The sequence below is a fragment of the Sapajus apella genome, unplaced genomic scaffold, assembly GCF_009761245.1.
Source record: "Sapajus apella isolate SASKATOON/1434 unplaced genomic scaffold, GSC_monkey_1.0 scaffold498, whole genome shotgun sequence".
NCBI classification, from domain to species: Eukaryota; Metazoa; Chordata; class Mammalia; order Primates; family Cebidae; genus Sapajus; species Sapajus apella.
Window position 1 is genome coordinate 35,955 of NW_022437428.1, and position 15,531 is coordinate 51,485.

The following is a 15,531-nucleotide window of genomic DNA, read 5'->3' on the forward strand; positions in this document are numbered from 1 at the left end:
GATTATTTTTTGGGGAGAAAGAAAGGAAAGAGAAAAAGAGTCTCTGCCTGGTGATACAGAAAATTCTTCCAGACCTTATTAAAGACCAACAGGGTGTTACCTCTACAAGTGTGCAAGAGCCACAGTGTTACTGGGCTTGGGGTTCCCCCTAATGCAGATATAGCTTACATCACAGCACTCAAGTCCTTTCCAGTACCTAGAAAGCCTTTCCAAGAAGGATGGGTACAAACAAGCCCAGACTGTGAACTTTTTTGGAGGGTTTTTTATGTCTCTATCTCCTTCAATTCTGCTCTGATCTTTGTTATTTCTTGTCTTCTGCTAGCTTTTAGAATAGTTTGCTCTTGCCTCTTTAGTTTTTTAACTTGTAATAGTGAGATCTTTCTAGCTTTCTGATATAGGCATTTAGTTCTGTAAACTTCCCAATTAATACTGCTTTAGCAGAGTCCTAGAAATTTTGGTACATGGTCTCTTGGTTCTCACTGGTTTCAAAGAACTTCTTCATTTCTGCCTTAATTTCATTATTTACCCAGGAGTCATTCAGGAGTAGGTTGTTCAATTTCCAGGTAATTGTGTTGTTTTGAGTGAGTTTCTTAATTCTGAGTTGTAATTTGATTGCACTGTGATCTGAGGGACTGTTTGTTATAATTTCAGTTCTTTTGCATTTGCTGAGGAGTGTTTTACTTTTAATTGTGTGGTAAATTTTAGAATAAGAGCTATGTGGTGCTAAGAAGAATGTATATTCTGTTGATTTGGGTGGAGAGTTCTGTAAATGTCTATTAGGTCTGCTTGGTCCAGAGTGGAGTTCAAGTCCTGAATATCCTTGTCAATTTTCTGTCTCATTTGTCTAATATTGACAGTGGGGTGTTAAAGTCTCCCACTGTTATGGTGTGGGAGTCTAATTCTCTTTGTAGGTCTCTAAGAACTTGTTTTATGAATCTGGGTGCACCTGTATTGGCTGCATGTATATTTAGAATAGTTAGCTCTTCTTGTTGAATTGTTCCCTTTACCATTATGTAATGCCCTTCTTTGTCTTTTGGTTTTTTTAATCTTTGTTGGTTTAAAGCCTATTTTGACAGAGACTAGGATTGCAACCCTTGCTTTTTTTTTTTTTCTTTCCATTTGCTTGGCAAATTTTTCTCCATTCCTTTATTTTGAGTCTATGTGTATCTTTGCATGTGAGATGGGTCTCCTGAATATAGCACACCGATGGATCTTGACTCTTTATCCAATTTCCCAGTCTATGTCTTTTAAATGGGGCATCTAGATCATTTACATTTAAGGTTAATATTGTTACGTGTGAATTTGATCCTGTCATCATGATGCTAGCTGGTTATTTTGCACACTAGTTGATGCAGTTTCTTCATAGTGTCATTGGTCCTCATATTTTCATGTGTTTTTGCAGTGATTGGTACCAGTTTTTCCTTTCCATATTTAGTGATTCCTTCAGGACCTCTTGCCAGGCAGGCCTGGTGGCAACTAAATCCTTCAGCATTTGCTTGTATGGAAAGGATTTTATTTCTTCTTCACTTACAAGGCTTGGCTTGCCTGGATATGAAATTGTGGGTTGAAAATTCTTTTCTTTAATAATGTTGAACATTGGCCCCCACTCTTTTCTGGCTTGTAGGGTTTCTGCTGGAAGTTCTGCTGTTAGTCTTCTGGGCCTCCCTTTGTAAGTGACATGAGCTTTCTTTCTGGCTGCCCCATTTTTTTCTTTGATTTTGACCTTAGAGAATCTGATGATTATGTGTCTTTGGGTTGATCTTCTCATGAAATATCTTAGTGGTGTTCTCTGTTTGCATGTTGGCCTGTCTTGCTAAGTTGGGGAAATTCTCTTGGATAATATCCTGAAGTGTGTTTTCCAACTTGTTTCCATTCTCCCCATTTCCTTCTGGTACTCCAATCAATGGTGTTTATGAAGTCTCATATTTCTTGGAGGCTTTGTTCATTCCTGTTCATTCTTTTTTCTCTAATCTTATCTGCATGCCTTATTTCAATGCGAGGTGGTCTTGAAACTCTGATATCCTTTCTTCCACTTGGTTGATTTGGATATTGATACTTGTGTATGCTTCATGAAGTTCTCATGTTGTGTTTTTCAGCTCCATCAGGTCATTTGTGTTTCTCTCTAAACTGGTTATTCTAGTTAGCAGCTCCTATAGCCTTTTATCGAAGCTCTTAGCTTCTTTGCATTGGGTTGGAACATGTTCCTCCAGCTCAACATAGTTTTATGGTAGCCATTTTCTGAAGCCTATTTCTGTCAATTCATCCATCTCATCCTCTGTCCAGTTCTGTGCCCTTGCTGGAAAGGCATTGAGATCATTTGTAGGAGAAGAGGCACTCTGGCCTTTTGGGTTTTCAGCATTTTTTTCATTTATTCTTTCTCATCTTCGTGAGTTTGTCTAGTTTTGATCTTTGAGGCTGCTGACCCTTGGATAGGGTTTTTGTGGGGGCTTTTGTGTTGTTGTTTTTGTTGTTGTTGATGCTGTTGTTGTTGCTTTCTGTTTGTTTGCTGGTCTCTGAGGTTCTAGAGCATAAAAATGTTGTATGTATTGTGATCTGTTTATTATTTAGGTACCTATACCGAAGAGGTCTAATTTACCTGCTCATGTAGGTTACTATTGCCCTCTGATCCTTTTATATCTCAATTCTGAAGTACAATTTTTGTCTTATAATGGACTACTGCTGGGCCAGACTGACTTTATGCTTTGATGAATATTACAAAACTCAGGTCATAAAAAGCAGTTCTGGATTCACTATCACTTAATGTCACATAGTTAAGTGGTCCATCTTTATTAGGGCACAGGAACATGCCAAGAGGTGTTTCTTAAAAGGTGTGTAATTTTCTACTGCAAATGGTCTTGCTCTAGAACCTCAGAGACCAGCATTATGATTTTTCTTTTTTTTTTTTTTCAATTAAGAAATATTTTAATCTAGGAAATCTTGGGATTGTTACACATATAAAACCTTATCTCTGAGAGCCTTTTTTACTCTTCTTACCACGGGTCCACTCACAAATCCCAGCTGGTGCACAGTGGCACTGCCTCAAATAAGAGGAACCTAAGAGCTTGGCCCCAAGACCCCCCACCATCCTGGTAGGTTTGCTCGGCCTTCAGGATGTGTGACTATAGCTTCTGGGGTAGGTACAGGGCAATCAAAATCGAGGAAGAAACACTCCAGCAAAGCAACCATTATTTGTCCACAAAAACAGTGAAAGACAGTGATATAAAATTAACAAACCAAATATAAATCTAATGCCATTCTGCATTCCCAGAACTTGTTTTTATATTTGCGCAGTGTTCTTGGTCAACCACTCCCCAATTTTCTGCGTCTATCTGAAGTACTTTTATTAAGTTATTAAAACTGCTCTTTTGACCATAAGTCACATAGAATTATGATGATTAGGAAATCAATTTACCTAATTATTATACTGTGCAGGGCACCCACTAGGGTGGTGAGTGTAGAGAAATAAAAAATGGAAGTCTCTCACTTCTAAACTGGACATAGGAGTTCTCAAATTAAAATCATCAAAAAGTGGGAGGGGGTGCTTACTGGCAACATTAATACTAGACACCAGACAGGACAGTGAAACGGTTTGCTCAGAACCGAGGAACATCATTTCCTTGAAAAGTCTTAAAAACACCTAACCAAGTACTGCCTGAAGTCCACTGAGTACAATGTTCCATACATGTCCACAAAAATATAGTAACTGGCATTCATTACGATCCACATCATGTCAGTCTCCACTTTCCAGGCGAAGTGTCCCTGCACCACCGCCTCTAGCTACAGGCTATCGTTTCCAGCTGCTGCTCTGCTTCTGCGGCCATTGCTGCCTCCTGCAACTGTTCTGTCTCGCTCTGGATGGCACTGGGGGTAACCTGCTTCCTTTCACTGTGCATATTGTTTTCACGCCTTTTCAGGTCAGATGCCTTGGCAAATGCCTTGGTGCAGGAGCCACACACAAAAGGCTTTTCCCCTCTGTGTCTTCTTTCATGATCCTTGAGGTGAGTTTTAAGTTTGAAGGCTTTGTCGCACATGTGGCACGCAAATGGTCTTTCATTACTGTGAACTCTCTCGTGCTTCTTTAAGTCTGGGGCGCGGATAAATGACTTTCCACACACCTCACAGCTATAGGGCTTATAGCCCGTGTGGATTTTTAGGTGTTCTTTCAGGTGGGCCTGCGTGGTGAAACCTTTTGTGCACATTTCACAAACAAACGGTCTGTCTGCCGTGTGGAGTTTCTCATGCTTCCTCAATCTGCCTTCATCAGGAAACGTCTTCCCACACGCCTGGCAGGCAATCTGCTCCCGATGGTGACCATAAAGCAAATATTCAAATTTCATGTCACTGGCGGCCGTTGTCCAGCCTGGTGTCTGTTCATCTTTCACTTCACTCATCCCATCATTAAATGTTAAGGCTTGAGGGGTCTGGGACCCCAAGTCTTTTGATTCTGGGGTCTCCATGGATTCTACTTCCTGGCCGTAGCAATTGACCTTCCTAACTTCCTCACTCCCCAGCTCTTTCAGGATCACTTCCTGAACCCTGAGCGTTGTGGTGGGTGACTTGCCGTCCTCCTGACTTGGGGGGGGTGCCTTCTACTGTGTCATCAGAAGGACTGTCATCCTGATCCCGATTTCCTCTACGTCATCATCCTGGTGTCAGCAGCATCACCAATGGGGCAATTTATTTTGAGACAATACTTACTTTTGGACTGACCATTTTTTTCATCGGGACTGGATACATCGCCCTTTTGAGAACACAGTTTATCCAAAAATCGGATACCAAGAATCTGACCTGATGACATCATTAAGTTAACATCTTCCTTTTTCACAGAAATCTTTGCTGTGTACATGTAGTTCAGGACCTCTTCGAATATATCAGAACGAAGGAAATCTATTTCTGTGACTGAAGAACTATCAACCTCAAGCTTCTTGAAAAGCTTTTTAAAGTAGGTGCTGCAGGCGGCAAGAACACATCTATGCGCTCTGAATTTCACATCCTCAACCACAATAGCAATATCACAAAACTCTCCTTCCAGGCGTTGTTCATTTAGTGTTTTCAGAAACAGAGTTTTATGATCATCGTCATTATATTTAATGGTTTCAGACATACTGATGAAAAACTCCATGAACAACTCAGGCTTTTATCTTAATGCCTTAAACACCAAAATCTTCAGATCAGAGTAACTCTGATCAGGAGCACGCCAGACCGGAAGAACTCCATCCTGCAGACCCATATCCTGCAGCCTGGCACAGCCACAGACACTGCCGTGGGTTCCCAGCGCTCGCTAACAAAAGCAGGCCGGGACAGGATGGACTCGGGGCGCAGTGGGTGGCAGTGTGTTTTGGATTTTTTTTTGGAGTTCGGGAAGGGGGCGGGGTGGGGGAATCATGCACATCCCTGATGGTAGCAGCCCTCCTCCTGCACGAGCACAGAATGTCTAGCCGGCCCGAACACCCCCACCGCCCCCCTTCCCGTGCATGCGCGGTGTGGGCTGGGGGGAAGGCGCGCCGCCGGCTTGCCCATTATGATTTTTCTACCACAATTTGCCATTAATTTTATGTTGAATTTGTTCTCATCACTGGCACCTCCGTGTCATAGGGTTTTTCAAATCATACGGTTCAAACAGAAGAGTTGCTTGAATCATAACCTTAATCTATTGCAGAGTCCTCTTTTTGTCCTAGTTCTACTCAAAGCTGACAGCATTCTCTGTCATCCATCATATGGGTCACTGCAGAATGTGTCACTTCTAGAACTCAAAGAGACATATTAGGTGTTATGGTTCCTTCTTTGTGGTAAGGAATGCAAGATTGTGCAAGTATTCTTTTGCTATGGAATGAATATTTTGGCATGCCCCTGACCACTGGACCCTTAAAAATTTTAGCAAGTTGGCAGGTCTCTGAATCTTTGTAGGATTTATCTTTCACCATGTGCAGCACATGTATATCTTGCCAAGTCCTCCAGTGTATTAAGCCACCTCTTTGCCCATTCTGCCCGATGAGCATGATGTAAAAAATGCAATGAATCTATGTCATGTCCTGAAATGTGCAGATGGTCCAGATCTCTTCAGGTTGTATCATGACAGAAAGCAGAAGAGTTAAAATGTACCTGGGACAAAATTGTAAATGTTTATTTTTTTCTGTTCCATGTGAATGCAATCTGTTTCCATACTCTTTTCTGAAAGGGATAGAAAATAATACATTTTCTAAATCAATGGGCCAAAAATACCTTTTGATTTATACCAAAAAGTATAAATCAAACTATATACCTGAAGCCACATTAATCTGCTCAAGTAAAGATATCTGTTCACATAGCAACCACAATGGCCAATTCTCAGTGAATTTGGTAATCCAGTGATGTGATAGATTTCCTGATGTTAAATTATCCCTGCATTCCTGAATCTATTTGGTTAAGATGATGGTTGTGTCTATACACTGATGGATTGATTAGTTTTATTTAAATTTTATTTAGAATTTTATTTTTCATTTCTGTTCATAAAGGAGGCCAATCTATAATTTTCTTACTGTGTTTTTGTTCAGTTTTAGTATCAAGGTTATACAGTGAATAAAATAAGATGGGCATCTCTTCATCTTTTCCTGTTTCACAGAATAGTTTGTAAAAGATGGCATTATCAGTTCCTTGAGGGTTTCGTAAAATTCACCGACAAAACTTGCCTGGGCAGATCTGTTTTTGGAGTGATATTTTCAATTACAAGTCTATTTTCTTTAATGGTAATTGATATATTCATATTTTTTCTTTCTTGAGAAAATTTTGTTAAATAAAATTTTTCTAGAAAATTATCCATCCCTCTGAATATTAACATAAATCATCATACATAGTATTCTCTAACAATTTAAAACTTTCTATTTCATATATATGCATTTGTCCCATTTTGCATTCCTAATTTTTTTATTTGTATCTTTTCTTTTTCTTCATTGGTCTTGACAAATATTCGACTATTGTATTAATCTTTTCAAAGAAGCAGCTTTTAGTTTTGTTCATTACCCCTATAATTTGCCCATTTAAAAATTTTACTAATTTCTGCTTTGACTTCTATCATTTCTTTCTTTCTGTATTCTTTGGGTTAACCAGTGGTGTGCTGGAGCCAACTCATATCAGCTAGTGAGTATCAGTTATGTTTTTAGAAAATTTGCCATCTGGCTAAGATAACTATTATTAAAATTCAATTTTATGAAATTACAATTAAATTATATTAAAAACAAACTTAATTAGCACCCCAAACCTGTCACTTCTTAATTAGTTTACTACATTTTACTATTATTTATGCTCTTGAGGTTATTTACATCTATTGTATCTGAATGGAGGAAATGCTATATAATGGTATGCTATTATGCATCTTTTCCCAGTAATGTCATGGCAGCTTAAAATTTACCATGATCAGAGTATTAAACTACAGGAATCTGTCAATGTTATAGGGCTTGATTTATGTTTTGTTAGTTCTGTAGACTTAAGAATGTGATGAAAGTATTAAAGAAAATATTAATAATACAGCTTGAACATAAAACTGTATTGTATATATATATACATATATATTTGAGACAGAGCCTTGCTCTGTCACCTAAATTGGAGTGCAGTGGTGTGATCTCAGCTCACTGCAACCTCCGTCTCCCAGGTGCAAGGGATTTTCGTGCCTCAGTCTCCCAAGTAGCTGGGATTATAGGTGCCTACCATCATGCCTGAGTAACTTTTATATTTTTAGTACAGATGAGGTTTTGCCATGTTGGCCAGGCTGGTCTCGAACTCCTGACCTCAGGTGATCCACCTGTCTTGGTCTCCCAAAGTGCTGGGTTTACAGGCGTGAGCCACCATGCCTGGCCAGTATCTGTAGCTATTCTATTTTGAATAATACAAAAATTTAGAAAATATTCTTCCAGTATTTGAAACTATTGTCTGAGTCACAAAATAATCAGTCATATCACTGATGAGTGAAGTGCAAACATAAGCCTTTGTTGTTTTACCTCATCTTACTTATTAGCATAAATGAAAATATCTGCCAACATTCATGATGGCACTATATTCAGAGACCTGATTGTTCAATATTTACTAGCATCACTGCTTTATTCTTTTATTCTACCTTATTGAATTGAATGTTAGCTTACTAATTTTCAGTGTTTCTTGTTTTTAATAAATATATTTATAACTTTATATTTCCTTCCAAGTGGTGTACTGGTAAACAGACTCTTTAAAAAAAAAGAGAGAGAAAGAAAGGAAAAAAAGGACAGAAAATGCTTAGAATAAAGAAAGCCTGATCTGCAATTTTTGCTGATTTCTATAGTATAAATGTTCCCGTCATGGATGATTTCAAGCCATTTAACAATGGGATGGCAAATTCCTGAATATTTAGAAACCAGCTTCTAGGAGGCAGTACAAACCAGCTGTGGCCTACCACTGATTAGCTATTTGCTGTAACTTCTGATATGTAGTACTTATTTTATCAATCATTTCTAAATATTTGATAATTTTCATTGAGATTTATTCTGTAACATGTATATTTAGCAGTCCATCGCCTTAACCACTCGGCCACCTCGTCCCAACGTGTATATTTAGAAGTGCATATTTGTAGTTTCAAAGTTTCTGGCTTTTTGAGGGGCTTCTTTTGGTTATTGATTCTTATTTATTACATTATGATTGAAGAATGCAATAAATAAGAATGCAATAAATATACATATTTTTTATTTTTTTTGAGTTTTTTGACCCAGAATGCATTCAATTTTTACAAATTTCCCATGTGTGCTTGAAAGAAGTATTTGTTCTTCAGTTGGTAGATACATGTGCTTTTTTTAAAAAAAAATACAGATTTTATGTTTTAGAGCAGCTTTAGGTTCACAGCAAGATTGAGAGGAAAGTTAACAGAGGGTTCCCATACACTCCTTCCACCCACACATATGTAACTTCCCCACCATCAACATTCCACACCACAGTAGTGCATTTGTTGCAATTAAAAAACATTGACATATCATTACCTAATTTACTTAGTTTACATCAGGGTTCACCCTTGGTGTTGCAGGTTCTGTGAGTTTTGACAAATGTATGTGAAAGGAAATTAAATATTGGGACTCCCAACCTCATTAAGCCAAAGGAGAAATTTAAGCTGGGAACTGGATCATGCAACCTGCTTCCCCCTTTTGGTTCCTATATAAAACGGCTACAAGATGAAAAGCTACATGCCTCCCAGTATTTTTCTGACAAGGAAATTCCTAGTGAGTTACAAGATCTTTACCGTAAGGTATTTCTGTTAAAATTTCACCATGGCAATGTAAATTGATAGCTTATCTTTGCACTCCTTGCCCACGAGACACAAATGCATATCTGGTTGTTCCTCTGCCCCATTTTGTCTATGTAATCTTAATATGTAAAAATGAAGATTCCCTGAGCCAGACAAAGGCATGAATAACTATTTTTCCCTACCCACCTCTTACATGAAAATTGTATACTTCAAGGAAAATGTGGCACATATACACCATGGAATACTATGCAGCCATAAAAAATGATGAATTTGTGTCCTTTGTAGGGACATGGATGAATCTGGAAACCATCATTCTCAGCAAACTGACACAAGAACAGAAAATCAAAGACCGCATGTTCTCACTCATAGGCAGGGGTTGAACAATGAGAACACATGGACACAGGGAGGAGAGCATCACACACTGGGGTCTGTTGGTGGGGACTAGGGGAGGGACAGCAGGGGCTGAGGAGTTGGGGAGGGATAACATGGGGAGAAATGCCAGATATAGGTGACGGGGATGGAGGTAGCAAACAACATTGCCATGTATGTACCTATGCAAAAATCCTGCATGTTCTGCACATGTACCCCAGAACCTAAAGTGCAATATATGTAAATATATATAGTATATTATATATGTATATATAAAAGAAAATTGCATACTTCTCAATATCTCACTCTTTTCCCTTTAAACTTGGAGGCTTCAAAATCATCTTTGGAGAAAAGCATAGACATGTCTTCCAGGTGCACATCCTTAACTTTGGTAAATAAACCTCTTAAAATGATTGAGACTTATCTTATCATCATTTTTCTCGATTGACATGTGATAACCATGGAGGGATCCTAAGTGAAGTTTGCCTGGCCTGCAGCAGCTCTCCTATCAGTGCTTGGTACCAGCTTGGGTACTTTATAGCCCAAACTGGTGGAACGATTTGCTGTAAGTCCAGGACTTTTTTCCTCTAGGGATCCCTGCTATTCCAAACTTTTTCAGTTGGGGTCTAAGGTTTATTTGCTGTTTAAAAAAACAAAAAACAAAACAAAAAAGCCGCCTTTTCTTTTGGAGATTCCATTTGCTTTCATCAAGGAAAGTGAGCCTGTCTGCTTCTGCATTGGTGGAGAGTGGTCTTCAGCTTGGAGTCCATCATTAGGTAAGAAACTGGTTTGGGATTCTGTCTTGAAAATTCTTTTTAAATGACTATAGCATTAATAACCAGCTGGTGTTAATTTCAGCTTACACTTGGAGTGCTCAGAAATCATATAATTTGTGTGATCATTGTTAGTTTTGGTTAATTGTTTTGTCATTTGTGTCTGTCTTGTTGGGGTTTTGTGTGTGTGTTTTAGCCTTTCTCTTATCAGATTTGGCCAACTCCAAACCCTCTAGCTTATGAGTGTGGAATCTTCCACTCTGAAGAAATAAGAAAACATTGCTCTCCTCAGCCTTTTGGGACATTCTCAGGTGACTGAGAATCATGTGAAGGTGTCTGGGAGGAATGTTCCCTAAGACATGCAATGGGTCTATGCACGTTTCCCTCTCAGAAGAACATACTTGTCGTCTAATCTCAGCTGGCAGGTACATATGAGGAGCTGACCACTCCTGTATCTTGAGCCCCTGACACACCGTGCCAGGTGGCCACGACACTGGAGAGCAGAACTAGTTTAGGGTCTGCAAGTAGCACACTTTGGGTCCGACACATGTCTTGACTTGGTCAAATCTGAAGGGTAACTCTAAATTATGGGGAACGAGGCCTCTAAGTTAGCTAAAACCCCAGCAGCTGTGGAACATAAAGTTCAACCTTTATAAACTCTGGCTAGGTGCAAAATACTTATGGTGAATCATCATGCAAATATTTAACCAAGTGGACCACTATAACCAAAGCAGATTCTAAGTTACAATGGCCTAAATGGGGATCTTCTGATATGCCCAAATTAGTGTAACTGTGAACCAGGATGGAAAACACATGCACGAAAACCAAACAACCAGGATGAGAGAGCCGCTTTCAATGGTACCTGGAGAGTAGCAAAAGGGGGAACGTTCACCTCATCCCCTTACAGGAGGCCAACAAACAACTTAGAAATGCTAAGCAAGAACTCTCTAATCTTCATCACTCTTAAAGAAATCCTTGGAATCCCTTACTTCTCCCTTGGCACCTCCCCTACCTCCACCTACACCCCCACTCTACCCTGAACTCTCTGAACTTCCTGGACCAGATTTGTTTCCCCCTTCTCCTGCATGTTCCAATCTACCATCTTCTCCTCCTTGTCTACCACTTGCTCAACGGAAGGCAGCAAGGAGTCTAACTTCAAAGACTCTACCTCCTGCTGATTTTCTGGTAGGCCCAGTGGCAGCCCTTTATCTGGAAGATGCATGGAAGAGGGACCCTGCAGGGACATATCTCATGATCACCCTGTTTCAGGAACAACCAGTAAATAGGTAGGGGAACCCCAGCGACCATCTGTGAATCCTGGTCAAGACTGAGTTATGAGACATAAAGAATTTCCTGACCTCCATAAAGATACACCTGGGTTTGCCTGAGAATTTGAGCTGATTATCAGAACGTATGACCCAGGTAATTCAGACCTTTATCAGCTAGTGCATATGTTGGTCTCAGAAGCTAAACCTAAGGAATGGTTGGGAAAAGCACAGTGGTTGGACCCTATAGCAGATTTGAGCACTGAAGGCCCAATAAAATCACAACAACCAGCCCTCCAAAATCCAGAAGACAGGCACAAAAACACACAGAAACAAATTACTGTTCTGTTAAATATCATTCCTTCAGTGTTCCAAAGGGTGGTGGATTGGAATAAAATCCAGCAATGCTGCCAGAACCCAAATGAATCAGCTTTAGATTATTTCACAAGTTTTGATAAAACTTTGAGACAATGTTATAGGATGTCAGCTGACTGCTTTGAAAACAATAAAAATGATACCTTATTAAATGCAAATTTCTTAAACAGACTAGATGATGGTTTAGCCGCCCTTGTAAAATGCCACATGACAAATTGGACCATGGCCAGAACTAATGAACTAGTTAACTTAGCTAACCAATTATTCTGCACAATAATAAAAAAGTTAAAACAAAGATGGCTTGAGCGATGCATTTATAGCTAAAGCAATTAACTTCTCAAACCTCTCAGCCCTAGAAAGATTAGAAGCTCCCTCAGTCTGAGGACTCTTCCTTCCCAGATATTACTACTGTGAAAGACCAGGACACCTCAAAAGGGACTGCTTTAGGCTGAAACAAAAGGCAGGAGGGTGCAAAAACTAGGGGTGCTCTGAGAAAGTACTGGGGTTTCACCTCTCCAAATATTCTACCCTGAAAAAGAAATTGGGAGAGATGAATGTAACAATTAACCATGAGGTTACAACTACCTGAATTGACACAGAAGCAACTATATATCTTACAAATCCCACCTTATTTAGAAACCCCATTCCTTGGAGTAATTAAAGAATTAACATGGTGGGTATATCTAATAAAACTATTTCATGTTTTAAGTTCAAACCTAAACCCTACCGTTTCGTAGGGTTCAGCTCCCCTGCTGAGGGCTCTAAGTGTTACATACTCTGTCAGTCCCATGTGTTTCTAATATGCCCTGGGGCCCCTGACAATCCTTTGGGCTGTGATCTCCTCAACATCTATAATGCCCATATCTCTTTTTTATCAAAAGGTGATTTTTTTTTTTTTTTTTTTTTTTTTTTTTAGAATTGGAACCAGGAGACCAAAAATACCAAATTAAATACATCCTGACAATGTACCACAATTTAGTACTAGTAAAGTTAAGGTGTCATTTTGTGACCGGGAAACTGAAATCAAGACAGAGAAAGAAACATTAGGAGAGAAGAGAGAACACTGGAATAAAGTGCAGGAGATAGCAAAACTCCTTTTAGCTTCCCCAATCTTCCTGTTAACCCCAGAAGTAGAGCACTTGCTCAGGGATGTCCCCTCCCACTTATGGTCTCAGTCAAATACAGATACAGGGAAAATATTATCAGCCATTCCAATAAAGGTAGAGATAAACCCAAAGAAACCCTACCCAAACTCAAACAATATCCTCTACGACAGGAAGTCATAGATGGAATTGCCTCTATCATACAAGATTACCTGAAAAAGTGGATCATTATTCCCTGCAATAGTCCTATAAAATATTGGCTATCTCATGTAATTAATTGAATGCTGTACTGAAAGTGAAAAAAGAGAATGGTTATATAGGTACTTGAAGTATGGTTTCTACTGAAAGTGGATCATTCATGGCATCATAAAGAAAAATTTTAAGTTGTACCATCTTAAGTTGGGGACCACTGTGTAAGTTTACAAATTGTAACAAATGTGCCACTCTAGAAGTAGGTATTGATGGAGGGAGAGGTATATATGTCTGGGAGCAGGGAGTAAACGAGAACTCTCTTAAAAAAAAAAAAAAAGAAAGAAAAGAACAAGAAACCAAGTGGGAGAGGATGGAAATTTGTGCAGGACTTGAAGGCAATGAACAATATCATAATACCCAGGCACCCAGTAGTCCCAAACCCACATACCCTTCTATCAGCTATACCCACTACCAGCCAGCATTTCTCAGTTGTGGATCTCTGCAGTGCCTTCTTTAGTGTTCTGTAGATCCAGGCAGCCAATATTTGTTTGCCTTTATTTGGAAAGAATGGCAATGTTCGTGGACTGTAATGCCCCAAGAACATATAGAAATTTCTACTGACTTTTCCCAAATATCAAAACCTGATTTAGATGATTTCATTTTTTCCCCAGGGCTCAACACTCATCCACTATGTAGATGACATTCTCCTTTGTTCAGATGCACTCTCTTCCTCTCAGGAAGATAGTCTGTATTTACTCAAACCGTTAGCTACCAAGGGAAACAAGGTGTCCAAATACAAACTTCAGCTATGCTTACCACAAGTTAAGTATTTGGGGCATATTATCTCAGTCAAAGGACTGAGTATTAACCCTGATAGAGTGAGAAGAATTTTAGCTTTCTCAATGCCCATCACCAAAAAACAACTTAGAGGATTTGGGGGCCTGGAAGGCTATTGTAGAAACTGGATACCAAATTTCTTCCATATGGTGCAACCGCTGTATGCATACTAAAAAATGAACAGTCTGATCCCATCACGTAGACTCCAGAGAGACAATCAGCTGTACATGGAATAAAGAAAATTCCGGGGGGACGATCCAAGATGGCCGTTTAGGAACAGTTCAGGATTGCAGCTCCCAGTGAAAGCGCAGAGGGTGAGTGGATGCCGCGTTTTTATTGCCCACAGACTAGGAAATTCCCGGGCGGAGGAGCTCCACGGTCGCCAGCGCGGCTGTTTCACCCAGCGCGGCTGTGCTGGCCAGTGCCGCTGCTTTGCCCCGCGCGGCTGCTTTGTCGGCGCCCTGGAGCCGCGGTTCTCTGTACAAAATACACCGGTCCGGGTGCCCTTTTGGCTGGCGATTGGAGCCACGGGAAGTCACCCATATGCCGGTTCAAAAAGGGGACTGAGCAGAGAACCAGGACAGTAGATTCCAGGGGGGAAAAAAAAAAAAGCGCCACAAACCTCAGTGCCGCTGTTTAAGCCAGCGCAGTGAGTGGCCGCAGGGGAAAACAAACAGACCCCGGCGCCTCTTCAACAGGCGACTGGAACACCAACTTAAAAAAGGCTCTGAGGCAGGGAGCCAGGCGATCAGGCTCGGCTGGCCCCACCCCCACAAAAGAACAGCAACCAGAAACTCTGGATTGAGACTTTAACAGCAAGCGCAGCTGAACCTGGGACGGTCCAGCTCTGTGGGGGAGGGGCGTGCGCCATTACCGAGGCAGCCCGCCATTGCCAAGGCAACCCGCCATTGCTGAGGCAGCCCGCCGTTGCGAAGGCAACCCGCCACAGCAGAGACTCCGCCCCAACAGAGGCAGGCCACCATCTCCAAAGCAGTTCTAACTACACCCATATAAACAGGACTGCAGGGAAGTTCACTCGGCAGTGGGGCGGAGCCCACAGCAGCTCAGCAAAGCCTCTACAGGCCGACAGTGACTAGGCTGCCTCCTTGCTGGGCTGGGCAGGTCTGAAGGAAAAAAAAAAAAAAAAGAAGGCGGCAGCATAACGGAAACTCATAAATAAAGCCCTAAATCCCTGGGACAGAGCACCTGGGAACAAAAAGCAGTTTATGAGTTCTGCTGCAGCAGACCTAAAAGTACCTGCCCAGCAGCTCTGAATGAGCAACAACAGAGCTCGCAGCTCACCATTTGAGCTCCTATAAAGAAGAGACTGTCTCCTCAAGCAGCTCCCTGACCCCTATATATCCAAAAAGACACCT

The 15,531-nt window shown here is 40.6% G+C and overlaps 1 pseudogene; it reads right to left on the minus strand.

Moving 5' to 3' along the window:
• Nucleotides 1–3,752: 3,752 nt before the first annotated feature.
• Nucleotides 3,753–5,251, minus strand: LOC116546009 (annotated as a pseudogene).
• Between the last annotated feature and the right edge of the window lie 10,280 nt (nucleotides 5,252–15,531).